Raw genomic sequence first — 7,283 nt, 5'->3', positions numbered from 1 at the left:
GCAGCGGGTCCGCTCTAGGCCCGGCCGAGTCCACTGAACAAAGGGGAGCGACTTCTAGCAGTTTCCTACAGAAGCTACCACCTTAGCCCCCCCCCCACTAACAAAACCATGTATGATGCTTCATATCATTCAGGGAAACTGTTTAAGTAAAAGAATTTACTTAGTGTGATAAAAAGGGGGGATTGATATAGGGGACAATAAGTTAATCACAACTATATATGTATGCTCTTAAAGAATTGTTGTAGTTCAGCCCCGATCGGGACCAGACTACGCAGTCTCTCTCTCACTCCCCCCCCACTCTCCAAGAGAACAGGGGGAGATTTGGTAAACAAAAGAAAACCAGGAAAAAAACCAAACCCGTGGGTTGAGATTGAACAAAAAGTAAATTTAACAGTAATGACAGAAGAAAACAAAACAGTGATGCAATACAAATATAGTATAATGGCTTACAACAAATCTCCACACCTAGTTTCTTCCACGTAGCAGGAGGCTCCTTTCACCACCCTCCTCACTTACATACTGAGCCCCAGCAGTTAGCTGATTAGTTAACTATCCCAGCCATAGGGGCTACCAGCTTCAGTACTCCACCCAGCTCAGGTAAATATTAACTCTATCCTAGCCAGAAACAGGACAAGAATACAGTTATAAAACATAGTCATGTACCCATATAGCTTAGAGAAACAATTAATGGAAGAGGAAGTCTGTTTTTTTTTTCTTTTCCTGACGAAGGACTCATTTGTAAGGAGTGAGAAACAGTCCCTACTGCTCAGTGGGAAAAAATCTTAAAAATCCTGAACCTTTTGTTACATGGTGACCAGCTCTGAATACCCTTGCTGCTCCTCACCGGCTCTTGCTACCACACATACAGGCTCCAAACTCTGGGGCTCCGGGCTTTCCTAGACCACCAGGACAGGGTGGTAAAGATCTACAGGCATAAAAAAAATCTACAGGCCAGGAAACATTGGGGCTCCGGGATTTCTTAGACCACCAGGACTCCGACGTTTAACACCAGCTCGAGCTGTCCGCCTAGTGTTAAACCACAGCTTAAAAATGGTGAATGTCAGACAGCTGCTCCCACACCAGAAGTGTCAGCTCTGGAATGTCTTGCTGCTTCTCACCAGCTCTAGGCACCACATCTACAGGCTCACAAACATTGGGGATCCGGCATTTCCTGGGACACCAGGACTCCGACGTCTACCATCACCTCAACTCAGCAGTCCCTTTTGAAAAAAATCTTAAAAATCACACAGTCAGAAGACTGCTCCCACACCAGAAGTGACATTTCTGAAAGCTCTTGCTTCTCCTGCCCGGCTCTTGCCACCGCATCTACAGGCTCACAAATATTGGGACTGCGAGATTTCCTAGAACACCAGCACCCAACGTTTACCACGGTGTACTTATGGCCGCCCAGTGAAAACACTCTTATATATCATGAACGTTGGATGATAGATCCCACACCAGAAGTGCCAGCTCTGAAAACCCCTCAGTGGCTCTTGCCACCGCATCTACAAGCCCAGCAACACTGGGGCTCCGTTCTTTCCTAGACAATCAGGACTCCGACTTTTGCCACCATGTACACCAGTAAACTTTCAGAGGTGGCACTTTTGGTGTTAAAGCAATCGTCTGAGTTAGTGATTTTTAAGATTTATTTCTCACTGTGCAGCAGCTCTAGGTGATGGTAAGTGTCAGAGTCCTGCTGGTGGAGGAAAGCCCAGAGACTCAATGTTTCTGAGCCTGTAGATGTGGTGGGAAGAGTCGGTGAGGAGCAGCAAGAACTTTTAGAGCAGGCATTTCAGGTGTTGGAGTAATTGTCTGACTTCCTTCTGTGCGGCTGGTTCCAAGTTGACGGTAACTGCCAGCGTGCTAGCTGTGTAGGACAGTGAAGAGGCTGACGCGTGTGTGTCCGTAGAGCTGCTGGAAAGCGTACGTGAAGAGCAGGAAGGGCTTTCAGAGCAGCCGGTTCTCGTCTTGGGCAGTCGCCACACATCCGCACTTTTAGTGCCTCAGAACCCCGGACAGCTTGCAAAACACGGCTGTAACTGTCCCAGCGCAAGCTGTTCAGGAAAGCACAGAAACGCGATGTTCGCGTGCTTTTAGCGCTGCTCGCAAGAAGCCTCCGGAGCAGGCACTTCTCGTGCAGCAACAACCGTGCCTGCTACGATCTTTCCTAGCCTCTTTTCCTCCGGGCAGCCGGCTTGAGCTGATGTGAAGTGTTGGTGGGCAAATCATCCAGAGAAGCGTCGCAATGCTTCTGGGCTGTTAGCAAGAGCTTTCCTTGCTGACCCTTTTCACGTTGGAGATTAGCTGGACATTTGCCGGTTTAGTGCCTTGTTTCTTCTGCGCAGCTTGCACAAAGCTCATTGCGGCTTTCGCGGTTCGAGTTGTGCATCGCCGGAGCTCTGCGGGAAAGAGCGAGAGAAGAGCCGCGAAAGCTCCGAGTGCGGCCAGCTCGCGTGTAGCCGCGAATGTGCGCTGTTCGCCGGTTGCAGGGCGACTGCCTTCTGCGCGGCTGCTTCCAAGTTGACGGTAACTGCCAGCGTGCTAGCTGTGTAGGACAGTGAAGAGGCTGACGCGTGTGTGTCCGTAGAGCTGCTAGAAAGCGTACGTGACGAGCAGGAAGGGCTTTCAGAGCAGCCGGTTCTCGTCTTGGACAGTCGCCACACATCCGCACTTTTAGTGCCTCAGAACCCCGGACAGCTTGCAAAACACGGCTGTAACTGTCCCAGCGCAAGCTGTTCAGGAAAGCACAGAAACGCGATGTTCGCGTGCTTTTAGCGCTGCTCGCAAGAAGCCTCCGGAGCAGGCACTTCTCGTGCAGCAACAACCGTGCCTGCTACGATCTTTCCTAGCCTCTTTTCCTCCGGGCAGCCGGCTTGAGCTGATGTGAAGTGTTGGTGGGCAAATCATCCAGAGAAGCGTCGCAATGCTTCTGGGCTGTTAGCAAGAGCTTTCCTTGCTGAGCCTTTTCACGTTGGAGATTAGCTGGACATTTGCCGGTTTAGTGCCTTGTTTCTTCTGCGCAGCTTGCACAAAGCTCTTTGCGGCTTTCGCGGTTCGAGTTGTGCATCGCCGGAGCTCTGCGGGAAAGAGCGAGAGAAGAGCCGCGAAAGCTCCGAGTGCGGCCAGCTCGCGTGTAGCCGCGAATGTGCGCTGTTCGCCGGTTGCAGGGCGAGTGCCTTCTGCGCGGCTGCTTCCAAGTTGACGGTAACTGCCAGCGTGCTAGCTGTGTAGGACAGTGAAGAGGCTGACGCGTGTGTGTCCGTAGAGCTGCTAGAAAGCGTACGTGACGAGCAGGAAGGGCTTTCAGAGCAGCCGGTTCTCGTCTTGCACAGTCGCCACACATCCGCACTTTTAGTGCCTCAGAACCCCGGACAGCTTGCAAAACACGGCTGTAACTGTCCCAGCGCAAGCTGTTCAGGAAAGCACAGAAACGCGATGTTCGCGTGCTTTTAGCGCTGCTCGCAAGAAGCCTCCGGAGCAGGCACTTCTCGTGCAGCAACAACCGTGCCTGCTACGATCTTTCCTAGCCTCTTTTCCTCCGGGCAGCCGGCTTGAGCTGATGTGAAGTGTTGGTGGGCAAATCATCCAGAGAAGCGTCGCAATGCTTCTGGGCTGTTAGCAAGAGCTTTCCTTGCTGACCCTTTTCACGTTGGAGATTAGCTGGACATTTGCCGGTTTAGTGCCTTGTTTCTTCTGCGCAGCTTGCACAAAGCTCTTTGCGGCTTTCGCGGTTCGAGTTGTGCATCGCCGGAGCTCTGCGGGAAAGAGCGAGAGAAGAGCCGCGAAAGCTCCGAGTGCGGCCAGCTCGCGTGTAGCCGCGAATGTGCGCTGTTCGCCGGTTGCAGGGCGAGTGCCTTCTGCGCGGCTGCTTCCAAGTTGACGGTAACTGCCAGCGTGCTAGCTGTGTAGGACAGTGAAGAGGCTGACGCGTGTGTGTCCGTAGAGCTGCTAGAAAGCGTACGTGACGAGCAGGAAGGGCTTTCAGAGCAGCCGGTTCTCGTCTTGGACAGTCGCCACACATCCGCACTTTTAGTGCCTCAGAACCCCGGACAGCTTGCAAAACACGGCTGTAACTGTCCCAGCGCAAGCTGTTCAGGAAAGCACAGAAACGCGATGTTCGCGTGCTTTTAGCGCTGCTCGCAAGAAGCCTCCGGAGCAGGCACTTCTCGTGCAGCAACAACCGTGCCTGCTACGATCTTTCCTAGCCTCTTTTCCTCCGGGCAGCCGGCTTGAGCTGATGTGAAGTGTTGGTGGGCAAATCATCCAGAGAAGCGTCGCAATGCTTCTGGGCTGTTAGCAAGAGCTTTCCTTGCTGACCCTTTTCACGTTGGAGATTAGCTGGACATTTGCCGGTTTAGTGCCTTGTTTCTTCTGCGCAGCTTGCACAAAGCTCATTGCGGCTTTCGCGGTTCGAGTTGTGCATCGCCGGAGCTCTGCGGGAAAGAGCGAGAGAAGAGCCGCGAAAGCTCCGAGTGCGGCCAGCTCGCGTGTAGCCGCGAATGTGCGCTGTTCGCCGGTTGCAGGGCGACTGCCTTCTGCGCGGCTGCTTCCAAGTTGACGGTAACTGCCAGCGTGCTAGCTGTGTAGGACAGTGAAGAGGCTGACGCGTGTGTGTCCGTAGAGCTGCTAGAAAGCGTACGTGACGAGCAGGAAGGGCTTTCAGAGCAGCCGGTTCTCGTCTTGCACAGTCGCCACACATCCGCACTTTTAGTGCCTCAGAACCCCGGACAGCTTGCAAAACACGGCTGTAACTGTCCCAGCGCAAGCTGTTCAGGAAAGCACAGAAACGCGATGTTCGCGTGCTTTTAGCGCTGCTCGCAAGAAGCCTCCGGAGCAGGCACTTCTCGTGCAGCAACAACCGTGCCTGCTACGATCTTTCCTAGCCTCTTTTCCTCCGGGCAGCCGGCTTGAGCTGATGTGAAGTGTTGGTGGGCAAATCATCCAGAGAAGCGTCGCAATGCTTCTGGGCTGTTAGCAAGAGCTTTCCTTGCTGACCCTTTTCACGTTGGAGATTAGCTGGACATTTGCCGGTTTAGTGCCTTGTTTCTTCTGCGCAGCTTGCACAAAGCTCATTGCGGCTTTCGCGGTTCGAGTTGTGCATCGCCGGAGCTCTGCGGGAAAGAGCGAGAGAAGAGCCGCGAAAGCTCCGAGTGCGGCCAGCTCGCGTGTAGCCGCGAATGTGCGCTGTTCGCCGGTTGCAGGGCGACTGCCTTCTGCGCGGCTGCTTCCAAGTTGACGGTAACTGCCAGCGTGCTAGCTGTGTAGGACAGTGAAGAGGCTGACGCGTGTGTGTCCGTAGAGCTGCTAGAAAGCGTACGTGACGAGCAGGAAGGGCTTTCAGAGCAGCCGGTTCTCGTCTTGCACAGTCGCCACACATCCGCACTTTTAGTGCCTCAGAACCCCGGACAGCTTGCAAAACACGGCTGTAACTGTCCCAGCGCAAGCTGTTCAGGAAAGCACAGAAACGCGATGTTCGCGTGCTTTTAGCGCTGCTCGCAAGAAGCCTCCGGAGCAGGCACTTCTCGTGCAGCAACAACCGTGCCTGCTACGATCTTTCCTAGCCTCTTTTCCTCCGGGCAGCCGGCTTGAGCTGATGTGAAGTGTTGGTGGGCAAATCATCCAGAGAAGCGTCGCAATGCTTCTGGGCTGTTAGCAAGAGCTTTCCTTGCTGACCCTTTTCACGTTGGAGATTAGCTGGACATTTGCCGGTTTAGTGCCTTGTTTCTTCTGCGCAGCTTGCACAAAGCTCATTGCGGCTTTCGCGGTTCGAGTTGTGCATCGCCGGAGCTCTGCGGGAAAGAGCGAGAGAAGAGCCGCGAAAGCTCCGAGTGCGGCCAGCTCGCGTGTAGCCGCGAATGTGCGCTGTTCGCCGGTTGCAGGGCGAGTGCCTTCTGCGCGGCTGCTTCCAAGTTGACGGTAACTGCCAGCGTGCTAGCTGTGTAGGACAGTGAAGAGGCTGACGCGTGTGTGTCCGTAGAGCTGCTAGAAAGCGTACGTGACGAGCAGGAAGGGCTTTCAGAGCAGCCGGTTCTCGTCTTGCACAGTCGCCACACATCCGCACTTTTAGTGCCTCAGAACCCCGGACAGCTTGCAAAACACGGCTGTAACTGTCCCAGCGCAAGCTGTTCAGGAAAGCACAGAAACGCGATGTTCGCGTGCTTTTAGCGCTGCTCGCAAGAAGCCTCCGGAGCAGGCACTTCTCGTGCAGCAACAACCGTGCCTGCTACGATCTTTCCTAGCCTCTTTTCCTCCGGGCAGCCGGCTTGAGCTGATGTGAAGTGTTGGTGGGCAAATCATCCAGAGAAGCGTCGCAATGCTTCTGGGCTGTTAGCAAGAGCTTTCCTTGCTGACCCTTTTCACGTTGGAGATTAGCTGGACATTTGCCGGTTTAGTGCCTTGTTTCTTCTGCGCAGCTTGCACAAAGCTCATTGCGGCTTTCGCGGTTCGAGTTGTGCATCGCCGGAGCTCTGCGGGAAAGAGCGAGAGAAGAGCCGCGAAAGCTCCGAGTGCGGCCAGCTCGCGTGTAGCCGCGAATGTGCGCTGTTCGCCGGTTGCAGGGCGACTGCCTTCTGCGCGGCTGCTTCCAAGTTGACGGTAACTGCCAGCGTGCTAGCTGTGTAGGACAGTGAAGAGGCTGACGCGTGTGTGTCCGTAGAGCTGCTAGAAAGCGTACGTGACGAGCAGGAAGGGCTTTCAGAGCAGCCGGTTCTCGTCTTGGACAGTCGCCACACATCCGCACTTTTAGTGCCTCAGAACCCCGGACAGCTTGCAAAACACGGCTGTAACTGTCCCAGCGCAAGCTGTTCAGGAAAGCACAGAAACGCGATGTTCGCGTGCTTTTAGCGCTGCTCGCAAGAAGCCTCCGGAGCAGGCACTTCTCGTGCAGCAACAACCGTGCCTGCTACGATCTTTCCTAGCCTCTTTTCCTCCGGGCAGCCGGCTTGAGCTGATGTGAAGTGTTGGTGGGCAAATCATCCAGAGAAGCGTCGCAATGCTTCTGGGCTGTTAGCAAGAGCTTTCCTTGCTGACCCTTTTCACGTTGGAGATTAGCTGGACATTTGCCGGTTTAGTGCCTTGTTTCTTCTGCGCAGCTTGCACAAAGCTCATTGCGGCTTTCGCGGTTCGAGTTGTGCATCGCCGGAGCTCTGCGGGAAAGAGCGAGAGAAGAGCCGCGAAAGCTCCGAGTGCGGCCAGCTCGCGTGTAGCCGCGAATGTGCGCTGTTCGCCGGTTGCAGGGCGAGTGCCTTCTGCGCGGCTGCTTCCAAGTTGACGGTAACTGCCAG

The sequence above is a fragment of the Chlamydotis macqueenii genome, unplaced genomic scaffold (assembly GCF_036417535.1).
Source record: "Chlamydotis macqueenii isolate bChlMac1 unplaced genomic scaffold, bChlMac1.mat HAP1_SCAFFOLD_306, whole genome shotgun sequence".
In the NCBI taxonomy this organism is placed as follows: Eukaryota; Metazoa; Chordata; class Aves; order Otidiformes; family Otididae; genus Chlamydotis; species Chlamydotis macqueenii.
Note: the sequence above shows the minus strand (reverse complement) of the source record.